The 15,439-nt window shown below is 42.3% G+C and overlaps 1 long non-coding RNA gene and 1 pseudogene across 2 annotated transcripts in view; one reads left to right on the top strand and one right to left on the bottom strand.

Annotated features, from left to right (window-relative positions):
* The window catches only part of LOC145507827 (patched domain-containing protein 3 pseudogene), a 29,533-nt pseudogene extending 17,252 nt beyond the window's left edge, over window positions 1-12,281 (bottom strand). The window contains exons 1-2 of the transcript XR_014055151.1: window positions 11,215-12,281; window positions 1,954-2,075 (exon numbers count right to left, since the gene is read on the bottom strand). The product of XR_014055151.1 is annotated as a patched domain-containing protein 3 pseudogene (transcript). The remainder of the gene's footprint in view (window positions 1-1,953; window positions 2,076-11,214) is intronic.
* Window positions 1-15,439, top strand: part of LOC145507828 (uncharacterized) — a 43,498-nt gene that overhangs the window by 9,445 nt on the left and 18,614 nt on the right. The window lies entirely within an intron of this gene.

Below are 15,439 nucleotides of genomic sequence, written 5' to 3'. Positions count from 1 at the left end.
GGTGAAAGAAACTAAAAAAGACCTAAATTAATGGAAAGACTTTCACAGTCCTTGGGGCTGGGGGGGAGACTTAATATCATCAAAATGACAATCTCACCTAAGGTGATCTACACATTAAACACAATCTCTATCAAAATTCAAACAGCTTGTTTTTCAGAAATGTATGGGTCAATACTCAAATTCATATGGAATTACAAGGAGCCCTGGATGTTCCAGAATAACCTTAAAAAGAAAAAATAAACGGATAACTGAGAGTGGTCCTAGTATCTGGACAGATATAGAGACCAACGGAGCAGAACGGAGCATCTAGAGAGAAATGCACGTATCTCCAGCCCGCTGATTTTTGACAAGGATGCCAGATCCAATCAACTGGGAAAGAGCAGTCTCTTCAACAAATGGCCCTTGGATGACTGGATTTCCACAGGAACAAGAATAAAGTTGGACCCCTACTTCACATCGTATACAACTATGATTAAAAATCGTAACCACCTAAATATTGCGGCTAAAACCAAAAAATTCTTGAAGGAAACACAGAGCACTCGCACATGACCTCACCTGTCAATGGCCGCTTAGATGTGACACCAAAAGCACAAGCAGAAACAATGAAAACAAATAAGCTGAATTTCATCTAAATTAAAACCTTTGTACATACATTAAAGGGCATTATCAAGAAAGTAAAGAGATAATCTACAGAGAGAAAATATTTGCAAATTATATAACTTGATAAGGATTTAATATCCAAAACATATACTCAACAACAACAGAATTCAACAACAAAAGGACAAACAGCTTCACTAAAAATGAACAAAGGTGGGGAATTCCCTGGAAGTCCAGTGGTCAGAACTCCAAACTTTCACTGCCAAGGGCCTGGGCCCAAGTTCAACCCCTGGTCGGGGAAACAAGATTCTTCAAGCCCTGGGGCACAGCCAAAAAAGGGCAAAGGACTTGAATAGACACTTCTCTATAGAGGGTATGCGTGTGTGCTCAGTTGTTCGGTTGTCTGACTCCTTGTGACCCCTAGCCACCAAGCTCTTCTGTTCATGGAATTTTCCAGGCAAGAATACCAGAGTGGCCTACCATGTCCTTCTCCAGGGCATCTTCCCAACACAGGGATCAAAACCCAGTCTCTTGCGTCTCCTGCACCGGCAGGCGGATTCTTTACCACTGCACCCCCTGGGGAGCCCCAAAGAAGACACACAAATAACCAACAACCACATTAGAAAGATAATCACGGTGAGAATGTAGAGAAATTGGAAAACTTACACACTGCTGGTGGGATATAAAATGGTGTAGCCTCTGTGAAAAATAATTTGGTGGTTCTTCAAAAAGCTAGCCAGTGAATTATCATATAACCCACTAATTCCACTCCTAGGTATATACTGAAAAGAACTGAAAACAGGAACTTAAACAGAGATTTGGACACCATGGTTCACTGCAGCATTATTCACTATAGTCAAAAGGAAAAAATATTTCAAGTGCCCATCAACAGATAGGTGGATAAACAAATACGGTATATACATAAAATGGAATATTATTCAGCCATGTAAAGGAACTTATGCTACAACATGGATAAACCTTGAAAACATTATGATAAGTGAAATAAGTCAATCACAAAAGGACAAATACTGTATGATTACACTTCTATGAAATCTCTAGAATAGGCAAATTCATGGAAACAGAAACTAGATTAAAACTTAGCCAAGACTTGGGGGAGACGACGGGGAGTTATTACTTAATGGTTACAGTGTTTGTTTGGGGTGATGGAAGATATTCATAAAGGGATAGTTGTGATGGTTGCACAACACTGATAATGTAATTAATGTCACTGATCTGTACACTTAAAAATGGTTTTTGAACTGATACATTTTATGTTATAAATGTTATATACACATTATATACATTACTACAATAAAATATTTTTTAGAGTTTAAAAAACTAATAAAATTGTTTTACCTGTAGCACGATACAATTGCAAATAATATGATTAGAAGGTATGCCAAGTGAAACAAGGGGATCACAGTCTTAGAAGTTGCCTCAAATTCCAGTTGTCTAGAAAGTGATGAAAAGTAGATAACCTGTCACAAAAATATATTCAGGTAAATGACTTTCGATTCTGACACTGTACATGAGTTACATATGATATTGAAACACTATAACTTTTTGATTTAAACATTACAATTCAGTGAAAAATCAAAATATATGGATTATGATTTTAGAATAAAGAAGGTAATAAAGATTTGCTTCTTCTCACAAATCTCTGGCATGCTTTTCAAAGTTTCTTTCAAAAAAATCTAAACTCCTGAATACACAAAATCTGAATCTTATATAAAACTGTGAAAGCATTACTAACTGTAGACATTATAACTTTTTCTAAACTTCTATTCGGTCATTATCTTTTACTATTTTAATTGTACAAACATCATTTCAGACAGGCCTGGGTATTAAAAGGCTTTTTCCAGACGATATCTTCTCATTTCACCAGTTTTATTCAGAGTATTAGGTTTGCCAGCCCCCAAATTACTGAGCAGCTAATATGTGTCTGGCACTATGCTATAATTTACTTTTAAAATGCTCATCTTTCTCAAAAACATCATGGAACTTTTGTTTAAAGTTTTGCTGTTTTATTCCAATGAACTCCAAACAAAGTTTAGGGGGTTCCCAGAAACAGCAAAGGCTTAAACTGAAAGTAAGAATTTCAGAGTAGCTTGACCAGATAAACCAAACTAAACCTGAAGATCAACGTCTGTACTAAACAGACCTACCCTGAGAACGTACCATATGTTTTTTTTTTTTTTTTTTTTTTTTTTTTTTCTATTCACTTTTTTTTTTTTTTTTTTTATAAATTTATTTATTTTACTTGGGGGCTAATTACTTTACAATATTGTAATAGTTTTTGCCATACATTGACAAGAATCAGCCATAGGTTTACATGTGTTCCCCTTCCCGAACCCCCCACCCACCTCCCTCCCCCTCCCATCCCTCTGGATCATCCCACTGCCCCGGCCCCGAGCCCTTGTCACATGCATCGAACATGGAATGGTGCTCTGTTTCACATATGACAATACACATGTCTCAATGCCATTCTCCCAGAACGACCCACCCTCACCTTCTCCCTCAGAGTCCATAAAATTGTTCCATGCATCTGTGTCTCTCATTCTGTCCCGCATATAGGGTTATCGTTACCATCTTTCAGATTCCATATATATGCATTAGTATACTGTATTGTTGTTTTTCTTTCTGGCTTACTTCACTCTGTATAATGGGCTCCAGTTTCATCCATCTCAGTAGAACCGGTTCAAATGTATTTTTTTTAATGGCTGAGTAATATTCCATTGTGTATATGTACCACAGCTTCCTTATCCATTCATCTGCTGATGGACATCTAGGTTGCTTCCATGTCCTGGCTATTGTAAACAGTGCTGCGATGAACATTGGGGTACACGCGTCTCTTTCAATTCTGGTTTCCTCGGTGTATATGCCCAGCAGTGGGATTGCTGGGTCATATGGCAGTTCTATTCCCAGTTTTTTAAGGAATCTCCACACTGTTCTCCATAGTGGCTGTACTAGTTTGCATTCCCACCAACAGTGTAAGAGGGTTCCCTTTTCTCCACACCCTCTCCAGCATTTATTGCTTGTAGACTTTTGGATAGCAGCCATTCTGACTGGTGTGAAATGATACCTCATTGTGGTTTTGATTTGCATTTCTCTAATAATGAGTGATGTTGAGCATCTTTTCATGTGTTTGTTAGCCATCTGTATGTCTTCTTTGGAGAAATGTCTGTTTAGTTCTTTGGCCCATTTTTTGATTGGGTCATTTATTTTTCGGGAATTCAGCTGCAGAAGTTGCTTGTATATTTTTGAGATTAATTGTTTGTCTGTTGCTTCATTTGCTATTATTTTCTCCCATTCTGAAGGCTGTCTTTTCACCTTGTTTATAGTTTCCTTTGTTGTGCAAAAGCTTTTAATTTTAATTAGGTCCCATTTGTTTATTTTTGCTTTTATTTCCAATATTCTGGGAGGTGGGTCATGGAGGATCCTGCTGTGATTTATGTCGGAGAGTGTTTTGCCTATGTTTTCCTCTAGGAGTTTTATTGTTTCTGGTCTTACGTTTAGATCTTTAATCCATTTTGAGTTTATTTTTGTGTACGGTGTTAGGAAGTGTTCTAGTTTCATTCTTTTACAAGTGGTTGACCAGTTTTCCCAGCACCACTTGTTAAAGAGGTTGTCTTTTCTCCATTGTATATTCTTGCCTCCTTTGTCGAAGATAAGGTGTCCATAAGTGCGTGGGTTTATCTCTGGGCTTTCTATTTTGTTCCATTGATCTATATTTCTATCTTTGTGCCAGTACCATACTGTCTTGATGACTGTGGCTTTGTAGTAGAGTCTGAAGTCAGGCAGGTTGATTCCTCCAGTTCCATTCTTCTTCCTCAAGATTGCTTTGGCTATTCGAGGTTTCTTATATTTCCATACAAATTGTGAGATGATTTGTTCTAGTTCTGTGAAAAATACCATTGGTAGCTTGATAGGGATTGCATTGAATCTGTAGATTGCTTTGGGTAGAATACTCATTTTCACTATATTAATTCTTCCAATCCATGAACACGGTATATTTCTCCATCTGTTTGTGTCCTCTTTGATTTCTTTCATCAGTGTTTTATAGTTTTCTATATATAAGTCTTTTGTTTCTTTAGGTAGATATATTCCTAAGTATTTTATTCTTTTTGATGCAATGGTGAATGGTATTGTTTCCTTAATTTCTCTTTCTGTTTTCTCATTATTGGAGTATAGGAATGCAAGGGATTTCTGTGTGTTAATTTTATATCCTGCAACTTTACTATATTCATTGATCAACTCTAGTAATTTTCTAGTAGAGTCTTTAGGGTTTTCTATGTAGAGGATCATGTCATCTGCAAACAGTGAGAGTTTTACTTCTTCTTTTCCTATCTGTATTCCTTTTATTTCTTTTTCAGCTCTGATTGCTGTGGCCAAAACTTCCAAAACTATGTTGAATAGTAGTGGTGAAAGTGGGCATCCTTGCCTTGTTCCTGACTTTAGGGGAAATGCTTTCAATTTTTCACCATTGAGGATAATGTTTGCTGTGGGTTTGTCATATATAGCTTTTATTATGTTGAGATATGTTCCTTCTATTCCTGCTTTCTGGAGGGTTTTAATCATAAATGGATGCTGAATTTTGTCAAAGGCTTTTTCTGCATCTATTGAGATAACCATATGGTTTTTTTCTTTCAATTTGTTAATGTGGTGTATTACATTGATTGATTTGCGGATGTTAAAAAAACCTTGCATTCCTGGGATAAAGCCCACTTGGTCATGATGTATGATCTTTTTAATATGATGTTGGATTCTGTTTGCTAGAATTTTATTAAGGATTTTTGCATCTATGTTCATCAGTGATATTGGCCTGTAGTTTTCCTTTTTTGTGACATCTTTGTCTGGTTTTGGAATTAGGGTGATGGTGGCCTCATAGAATGAGTTTGGAAGTTTACCATCTTCTGCAATTTTCTGGAAGAGTTTGAGCAGGATAGGTGTTAGCTCTTCTCTAAATTTTTGGTAGAATTCCGCTGTGAAGCCGTCTGGTCCTGGGCTTTTGTTTGCTGGAAGATTTCTGATTACACTTTCGATTTCCGTGCTTGTGATGGGTCTGTTAAGATCTTCTATTTCTTCCTGGTTCAGTTTTGGAAAGTTATACTTTTCTAAGAATTTGTCCATTTCTTCCAAGTTGTCCATTTTATTGGCATATAGCTGTTGGTAGTAGTCTCTTATGATCCTTTGTATTTCTGTGGAATCTGTTGTGATCTCTCCATTTTCATTTCTAATTTTGTTGATCTGATTCTTCTCCCTTTGTTTCTTGATGAGTCTGGCTAATGGCTTATCAATTTTGTTTATCTTCTCGAAAAACCAGCTTTTAGTTTTGTTGATTTTTGCTATGGTCTCTTTTGTTTCTTTTGCATTTATTTCTGCCCTAATTTTTAAGATTTCTTTCCTTCTACTGACCCTGGGGTTTTTCATTTCTTCCTTCTCTAGTTGCTTTAGGTGTAGAGTTAGTTGATTTATTTGATTTTTTTCTTGTTTCTTGAGGTACGCCTGTATTGCTATGAACCTTCCCCTTAGTATTGCTTTTACAGTGTCCCATAGGTTTTGGGTTGTTGTGTTTTCATTTTCATTCGTTTCTATGCATAATTTTATTTCTTTTTTGATTTCTTCTGTGATTTGTTGGTTATTCAGAAGCGTGTTGTTTAGCCTCCATATGTTGGAACTTTTAATAGTTTTTTTCCTGTAATTGAGGTCTAATCTTACTGCATTGTGGTCAGAGAAGATGGCTGGGATGATTTCAATTTTTTTGAATTTACCAAGGCTAGATTTATGGCCCAGGATGTGATCTATCCTGGAGAAAGTTCCATGTGCACTTGAGAAAAAGGTAAAATTGATTGTTTTGGGGTGGAAACTCCTGTAAATATCAATTAAATCTAATTTGTCTATTGTATCATTTAAAGTTTGTGTTTCCTTGTTAATTTTCTGTTTAGTTGATCTATCCATATGCGTGAGTGGAGTATTAAAGTCTCCCACTATTATTGTGTTATTGTTAATTTCCCCTTTCATACTTGTTAGTATTTGCCTTATATATTGTGGTGCTCCTATGTTGGGTGCATATATATTTATGATTGTTACGTCTTCTTCTTGAATTGATCCTTTGATCTTTATGTAGTGTCCTTCTTTGTCCCTTTTCACATCCTTTATTTTAAAGTCTATTTTATCTGAAATGAGTATTGCGACTCCTGCTTTCTTTTGGTCTCCGTTTGCATGGAATATGTTTTTCCATCCTTTCACTTTCAGCCTGTGTGTGTCCCTAGTTTTGAGGTGGGTCTCTTGTAGACAGCATATATAGGGGTCTTGTTTTTGTATCCATTCAGCAACCCTTTGCCTTTTGGTTGGGGCATTCAACCCATTTACATTTAAGGTAATTATTGATAAGTATGATCCCGTTGCCATTTACTTTGTTGTTTTGAGTTCGTGTTGAAACATCCTTTCTGTGTTTCCTGTTTAGAGAAGATCCTTTAGCATTTGCTGGAGAGCTGGTTTGGTGGTGCTGAATTCCCTCAGCTCTTGCTTGTCTGTAAAGCTTTTGAATTCTCCTTCATATCTGAATGAGATCCTTGCTGGGTACAGTAATCTGGGTTGTAGATTATTCTCTTTCATTACTTTAAGTATGTCCTGCCATTCCCTTCTAGCCTGAAGGGTTTCTATTGAAAGATCAGCTGTTATCCTTATGGGGATCCCCTTGTGTGTTATTTGTTGTTTTTCCCTTGCTGCTTTTAATATTTGTTCTTTGTGTTTGATCTTTGTTAATTTGATTAATATGTGTCTTGGGGTGTTTCGCCTTGGGTTTATCCTGTTTGGAACTCTCTGGGTTTCTTGGACTTCTGTGACTATTTCTTTCCTCAATTTAGGGAAATTCTCAACTATTATCTCCTCGAGTATTTTTTCATGGCCTTTCCTTTTATCTTCTTCTTCTGGGACTCCTATGATTCGAATGTTGGGGCGTTTCATATTGTCCCAGAGGTCCCGGAGGTTTTCCTCATTTCTTTTGATTCTTTTTTCTTTTTTCCTCTCTGCTTCGTTTATTTCCATCATTCTATCTTCTACCTCACTTATCCTATCTTCTGCCTCCGTTATTCTACTGTTGGTTCCCTCCAGAGTGTCTTTTATCTCCTTTATTTCATTATTCATTCTATATTGATTCCTTTTTATTTCTTCTAAGTCCTTGATAAACATTTCTTGCATCTTCTCAATCTTTGTCTCCAGGCTATTTATCTGTAACTCCATTTTGCTTTCAAGATTTTGGATCATTTTTATTATCCTTATTCTAAATTCTTTTTCGGATAGATTCCCTATCTCCTCCTCTTTTGTTTGGCTTTGTGGGCATTTCTCATTTTCCTTTACTTGCTGAGTATTTCTCTGCCTTTTCATCTTGTTTAGATTGCTGTGTTAGGCGTGGCCCTTCTGTATTCTGGTAGTATGAAGTTCCTCTTTGTTGTGGAGGTTCCTCACTGCGGTTGGGGTTGGACAGGTGGCTTGTCAAGGTTTCCTGGTTGGGGGAGCTTGTGTCGGTGTTCTGGTGGGTGGAGCTGGATTTCTGCTCTCTTGAGTGTAATGGAGTGACCAGTATTAATTTTTGAGATGTCTATGGATTTGGTGTGCCTCTGGGCAGCCTGTATATTGATGCTCAGGTCTATGTTCCTGCGTTGCTGGAGAATTTGCGTGGTATGTCTTGCTCTGGAACTTATTATCTCTTGGGTGGAGCTTGGTTTCAGTGAATTTATGGAGGCTATTGGATGGTCTCTTATTAATTAATGTTTCCCCTGGCTTTCAGTCTTATTCTTGCAGTAGCCTCAAGACTTCTCCTTCCATACAGCCTCAATAATAAAACTTTTAGGTTAATGGTGAAAAGATTCTCCACAGTGAGGGATACCCAGAAAGGTTCACTGAGTTACATGGAGAGATGAGGTGGGGGGGGTGGGTTGTAGTGACCAGGAGGGGAAGAGGGGAATTCAAATGTGGAGAGAGCAATCTAGCCAGTAAGCACTTCCCTCTGTGCTTTCCACAGTTTGGAACCCTCAGAGTGATTCACAGAGATACATAGAGAGGGGGGAGGAAGGTAACAGAGGTGAGCATGAGTAGAAAGGGAGGAATTAAGAGGGGAGAGAGAGATCTGGGCAGTATGCTGTTCCTGAAGTGTTCTCCGGTACCCAGAACACCCTCAGAGATTCACAGAATTGGGTTGAGAAGAGAAGGAGGAGGGTGGGAGATAGAGGTTCCCTGGGGGAGAAGAAAGAGCATCAATAGGGGGAGAGAGTGATCAGGCCAGTGATCACACTCCTGAGTAAAAATGGGTCCTAAAGATTGGGTTCTTAAATGTACAAAGTTGATATCAAATATGTAAAACACAGATTAAAAATCTAGAGTAGAGGTTAGACTCTTATAAAACTTACAATCTAAAAAAAAAAAAAAAGAAAGAAAAAAGGGAACAGTGTAAAAAGAAAAAAAAACAGTAAAACAGTAAAAAAAGAAACAGTAAAAAAATGTAGAACAGGAAAAAAACATTAAAAAAAAAAACACAAAAGGTATAAGATATATGTATGTAGTTTGCTTCAAAAATAGGGTTTTTTTTTTTTTTTTTTGCAAGTTAATAGTGGGTTATGAAAATGAAAGTTAAAGGTGTAATAGAGGGCTTGAAGAAAAAGGAAAGAAGAGAAAAAAATTTTTTTTTTTTAATTAAAAAAAAAAATTAAAAAAATTAAAAAAAATAATAATAGTAAAAAATATATATATCCCGGACTTTCTCTGGTGCTGTTGTGAGCAGTGTGGGATCTGCTCAGTTTTAGATAGATCCTTATTCCTGCTTATACTTTTCAAGATCTGTAGGTCCTTTTTAATGCAGTCGGTATTAGCTACAGGGATCTTAATCTGTTGGCCTGTCCCTTCCAAAGCACTTCCCTCTGTTTATTTGGCTTCTGTTTGGAGATCTCTTCAGTATCTAATTTCCGCCCTGCAACAAAGCGGTGGAGGTGATCTCTTTAGGTTCGCTTGTTCAATCGTGCTGTGGGGAGGAAGGAACACTGCAATTCTGGCGTGTGTGTGGTAAGCTCGCAGTGTCTCGGCCGCACTGGGTTCGCCCCCGCTCACGGCGTGTGTGCTTTCCCCGTCTACCCTGCTCAGGCTTCAGGTTACTCGGCCGGGGAGCGGGCCCTGAGCTGCGTGCACTTCCCAGGACTAAGCCGCTCAGGTTCAGGCTCCCGGTTACTCCACAAAGGCGCAGACTCGATTTTGCCCGCGGCTTATGCCGTTCCCGGTCGGAGCTGCCCAGGCGGCCAGGAGTTTGGCGAGGGCGCTGTCCCCTGTTGGGGCGGTGCGGCTTATCACCTCCCTGGTCCCCGCCTCGGTTTACGGGCGCGCCCGGCTCCGGTGTGCTTTGTGTCGGTTCTGGGGAGCTGGTCTCTGGCTGCGACCCTCCCGGCTGCTGTCGACCCTCCGGGATCTCAGGCAGTCTTTGCTTAAAAAACTGGGAGCCTGTTTGCAGTTTGGTAGGGGGTGCCCTCTCTGGAGCCGAGTTTGCCCCTTTCCGGCTCTGGCGGGCCCCGCCTGCCCGCTGTGTCCGGCGGGGGATGGCGCGGTCCGCAGCCGGCTAGCTCTCCTCTGGTATCGCTCAGTCCTTTGTTCTGTGAGCGGGCCGGCAGTGCCTTAGAGTTGGGCTTTTCGCGGGATAGTTCTCTCTCTCGCTGTCCCACAGTTTAGGTTACTATCTCACGTTAGCTCCCTCAGATTGCCCTCGGGGCACTCGGGCCCGGTCCTTACCCTAGGCAATGCCGCCCGCTCCTCTCCGTTCAGCCCCCACTTGCTGGTGGCGGATGATGCGAGCGTCTGGGGTTCTTTGCTGGGAGTTGCTTTAGGCACGTAATCTGTCGATTTTATTTATTTTTTCCTCCCAGTTACGTTGCCCTCTGAGATAAAAAATCCTCCCCCACACCCGCCGGTGAGAGGGTTTCCTGGTGCTTGGAAATTCCTCCTCTTTTACGACTCCCTCCCCGGGACGGGTCTCCGTCCCTAACTCTTTTGTCTCTCTTTTTATCTTTTATAATTTCTCCTACCTCTTTTGAAGATAATGCGCAGTTTTTGTGAAAGCCTGACGTCCTCAGCCAGCCTTCAGAAGTAGTTTTGTGAAGTTTGGTCAGCGTTCAGATGTTCTTTCGATAAATTTGTGGAGGAGAGAGTGGTCTCCCCGTCCTATTCCTCCGCCATCTTCTCCCTATTCTACCATATGTTTTTAATCAGAATGTTATCAAGGATTTAACATTTGTGGCATTCTTCTCTCTCTCTCTTTTTTTAAAGTCCTCTTTTTACTTTATTAAAAAAAATTACTGTAGTATAGTTGCTTTACAATGTTGTGTTAGTTTCACGTGTACAGCAAAGAGAATCAGTTACACACACATCCACCCTTGTTTAGAATCCACTGTGACTTTCTTCAGGGCGCTATTGTAAGAAAGTTGAATTAAGGATCAAATAAAGCAGAGCGCACCTAGCCTCCAGTCAAGGACCCTGTCTGATAATCTGGGGGTGCTGCTGCTGTGGTCCTTGGAACAAGTCCTCTTATCCCTCCCACCTTCTCCTGGCCTCCCACAAACCCCAGCCGCCAGGTACCTGGATCTTCTTCAAGGCCAGACTCTCTTCAAGGCTGCCAACCTTCATCAGGAAATGGATCATCCACGCCTTGCTACGTCCATTTCCCTCTCCTTCACCTGTCTCCACGTAGTACTGCAGCCGCATGGCTTTGGCCTGGAGGAGTAACTGGCTCGGCCCCGTACTCTCGCCCAAGACAGTTCCTCCCAGGATGTTGGCCAGGGAGACCATCTGACCGGCTAGGCTGTAGATGGGGAAGGTGATGGTTCTCAGGTTGAGGCCCTTGTTCCTTTTCCAGGCGAACAAGAGTGGGTTGGGGGGGACACAGGAGCCCTGGTTCTTAGCGCACACCTCGCTGTAGGGGATCTGGGTTCCGTTGTCCTGGGTCACAGTCAGAGCCTACACAGCGTCGTCCACCTTGCTGATTTCCTCTAGGATGTCCGGCTCCAGCAGGGTCTCGGTGTTGGAGACCACGAGGACGGAGGCATAAAAGACCTCGGCGCTCTTTCTGGAGATGGAGAAGATGAGAGAGTCGTTGGCGGTGAAATGTCCCTGCACGAAGCGCCGCTCGGCCTTGGCGGGGCTCCCGATCGGGGTGTACTGCTCCTCCGGGTCGTCTTCTCCATCGCGGGGCAGGTACATCAGGCCGGTGCCCAGGACGGCCGTTAGCACCATGGGCAGCAGCAGGAAGATCCAGGGGTGCGCGCCCACCTTCCCGCCCAGACGCCGGAAGCCCCGCGACAGCGGCACCTCCAGGCAGTCGGTGTGGCAGCGGTGCCGCTGGGCCTGAAGGTTCTCAGACCGCGAGGCCGGCGGGGGCGGCGGAGCCTCGGGCTCTGGAGGGGGCTCTGCGCTCGGCCCCGCCGCCGGGCCGAGCCCCGGCTCCCGGTCCTGACCCGCCAGCGAGGGCGGCTCTGGCTCCGGGCCAGGCCCCGCGGGCGGCCCGCTCTCTCTCTCCGGCCACGGCCCCTGGGCCTCGGACCCAGGCCCTTGTCCCGCCTCCCGCTCCGGCTCCGGCTCCCCCTCTGGCTCCGGCTCCGGCGCCACCTTCGAGGGATTAAGGCTCATTTCCAGGAAGGAAACCCCACGTTCTCAGCACAGCAGATCAGAACGGAGCTGCCGGACGGAGCCCCCTCCCCACCCACCAACGGTTTCCTGAGGTTCTAGGCGCGTCCGTTTGGCCCCCCGGCGGCTCGTGCCCCAGATGCTGGAGCGTCGTTGGCTGTCACGTGGTTCAGTTGAGGTCAGTTCAGTCGCTCAGTCGTGTACAACTCTTTGCGACCCCACGGACTGTGGCACAGCAGGCCTCCCTGTCCATCACCAGCTCCCGGAGCTTACTCAGACTCATGTCCATCAAGTCGGTGATGCCATCCAGCCATCTCATGCTCTGTCGTCCCCTTCTCCTCCCGCCTTCAATCTTCCCCAGCATCAAAGGAGTCAGTTCTTCACATCAAGTGGCCAAAGTATTGGAGTTCAGCTTCAGCATCAGTCCTTCCAATGGCTATTCAGGACTGATTTCCTTTAGGATGGACTGGTTGGATCTCCTTGCAGTCCAAGGGACTCGCAAGAGTCTTCTCCAACACCACAGTTCAAAAGCTTCAATTCTTCAGCGCTCAGCTTTCTTTATGGTCCAACTGTCACATCCATACATGACTACTGGAGAAACCATAGCTTTGACTAGACGGACCTTTGTTGGCAAAGTAATGTCTCTGCTTTTTAATATGCTGTCTAGGTTGGTCATAGCTTTCCTTCCAAGGAGCAAGTGTCTTTTAATTTCATGGCTGCAATCACCATCTGCAGTGATTTTGGAGCCCAGAAAATAAAGTCTCTCACTGTTTCCATTGTTTCCCCATCTATTTTGCATGTAGTGATGGGACCAAAGGCCATGATCTAACTAGCCCCAAATTTGTCCCTGGTGCCCATCCTCTCAGGATTTAGTTAATACAAGATGCACTTCTTAAAGGTGAATGAAATGAGTGCTTACCCGACTCACAATTGACCGGGAGAATTTGACTTGTTCAGGGACACTCACTCACACACACACACACACACACACCCATACACAAAAGGCGTAGATTTTCCCTGCGTTCTAAGTGGCAGATTTTACCTTTGAGGGGATCATCCAGAAGGTTCTCAGGTAAGGCTTTGGTGAACCTGATACAGCTCATTTAGTTATTTTTATTGTTTACAGAGATAACGTTCTCCTGGTAAAAATTTAGAAGTAAATGCGTAAAATAAAAAGTGGGAATAGAAGAACCCAAAGCCCAGTCCTAAAACTTCCTTCTATCATGTTCCTCTTCTTAACTGAAGTGTTAAAAAGTGGGAGTTTATCCTTACAAACCGTTTTCTTTGCATTTGCAAGCATATCCAGATTTATGCAAATATGTCTTTTTCATAAATATTATTGCACTATCTGTGTATGTGAGACCTGGGTTCGATCCCTGGGTTGGGAAGACCCCTGGAGAAGGGAAAGCCTACCCACTCCAGTATTCTGTCCTGGAGAATTCCGTGCACTGTACAGTCCATTGGGTGGCAAAGAGTCAGACAGGACTGAGCGAAAAAGAAAAAAAAAATGTGTATGCAGATTACATTTTTCACCAAATACGTCAAAGGATCTTACCATGTGATTGTATGTAGGTTTATCTTATTCTTTGGAATTGCTTTATAGTTTTCCATTGTGTGGCTGGAACATCAATTAACCATAACGCTCTTGATAGGTCTGTAGGTTGTTTAAAATGTTTTGCTGATATGAACAGTGCTAAGTGAACAAATGTCTTTTTCTTAGAGCACAAGAACTTCATTTGTGAGATGATTTTGTACCAAGGATTTACTGGACCAGAGGATATCCCATTTTAAATTTCTGAGTTATTGATAAAGTCCATAGAAATTGAACTTTCCCAATAGCTCAGCGGGTGAGAAATCTGCTTGCAATGCCGGAGACGCAGGAAATGCAGGTTTGATCCCTGGGTGGGGAAGATTCTCTGGAGAAAGAAATGGCAACCCACTCCAGTATCCTTGCCTGGAAAATACCATGGACGGGGGGGCCTGGCAGGATACAGTCCATAGGGTCGCAAAGAGTCAGACAGCACTGAATGACTTCACTCATGCACTCATAGAAGTTATATCAATTTACACCCTCATAAGCAGCGTATGAAGTTCTTTTTTGTCGCAGCCTATCCCAGATGTCATTAAAGTGTTTGATTTGTGTCATTGGTATCTTATTTTGATTTTACTTTCTTAATTTGTTGCTTAGACTCACCGTATTTCCTCTTTGGGTGAGTTGTCATCTTATACCTTTTCCTGATTTCCCTTTTGGACTATTCAAATTTTCTTCTTCACTGTAGAAATTATTCATGTACTAAGGAAATAATCACTTGTTCCTGTATTTTGAGTGATGAATATCCCCTTACCCTGTTCTCCCACTGCCATTTTGCTGGTTACCATGCCTTACATTTGTAGTTGAATTAACTTAGTTTTTAAAATGAATTCTAGATTTTGTTGCTGGTAAGATGAATGCAGAGAAAAAGAGAGTGAGCTGGGGAGTCAGGCAAGAAAAGGGAAATTTATTAGAGGCAAAAGAGAGGGTGACTGGCCCTTAAGGAGAACCAGCATCCTCCCTTTCTGACTGGGTCCTTCTTATACCCCACCAATGAAGAATTCTCTGAAGGATGCTCATGTAGCCGAGGTCTGGAATCTAGCGGTCTCACAGCTCTGAGAAGATAGGTACCAGTGAGATAACAGGATGCCATTTGGGCAATTTGGTCAGTCTCACGGATCACTGTGATTTTATTCTTTGTCTGTGAGGTTGACATAACGAGTCATCTTATCAACGAGCCCCCATGTGGGCCCTATCAGTTGCATAATAGACAGTTGTTTCCCTTGACCTAGGGCTTCCCTTGTGACTCAGCTGGTAAAGAATCTGTCTGCAGTGAGGTAGACCTGGGTTTGATCCCTGGGTTGGGTAGATCCCCTGAAGAAGGGAAAGGCTGCCCACCCCAGTGTTCTGGCCTGGAGGATTCATGGATTTACCCTAGACTCTTTCTTCAAGCTGGTTCTGCCTAAGACTCAGAACCCACTTGACAAACCAGTATTTTACTCATGCAAATATTCTCTTAAGTTATGTTAATGAAACTGTCTCTTTTCTTGGAAACCTGCCTTTCTTCAAGATTCTTGTCAATCTTTTTATGGCCTGGGACGACTCACCTTGTGCCAATGTTATCTCAAAATGCATGTTGTGGGTGAGGGG

This window comes from Giraffa tippelskirchi, chromosome 5 (genome assembly GCF_054371585.1).
Source record: "Giraffa tippelskirchi isolate mGirTip1 chromosome 5, T2T-mGirTip1v1.2.pri, whole genome shotgun sequence".
In the NCBI taxonomy this organism is placed as follows: domain Eukaryota; kingdom Metazoa; phylum Chordata; class Mammalia; order Artiodactyla; family Giraffidae; genus Giraffa; species Giraffa tippelskirchi.
This window is presented reverse-complemented; position numbering and strand designations above follow the sequence as displayed.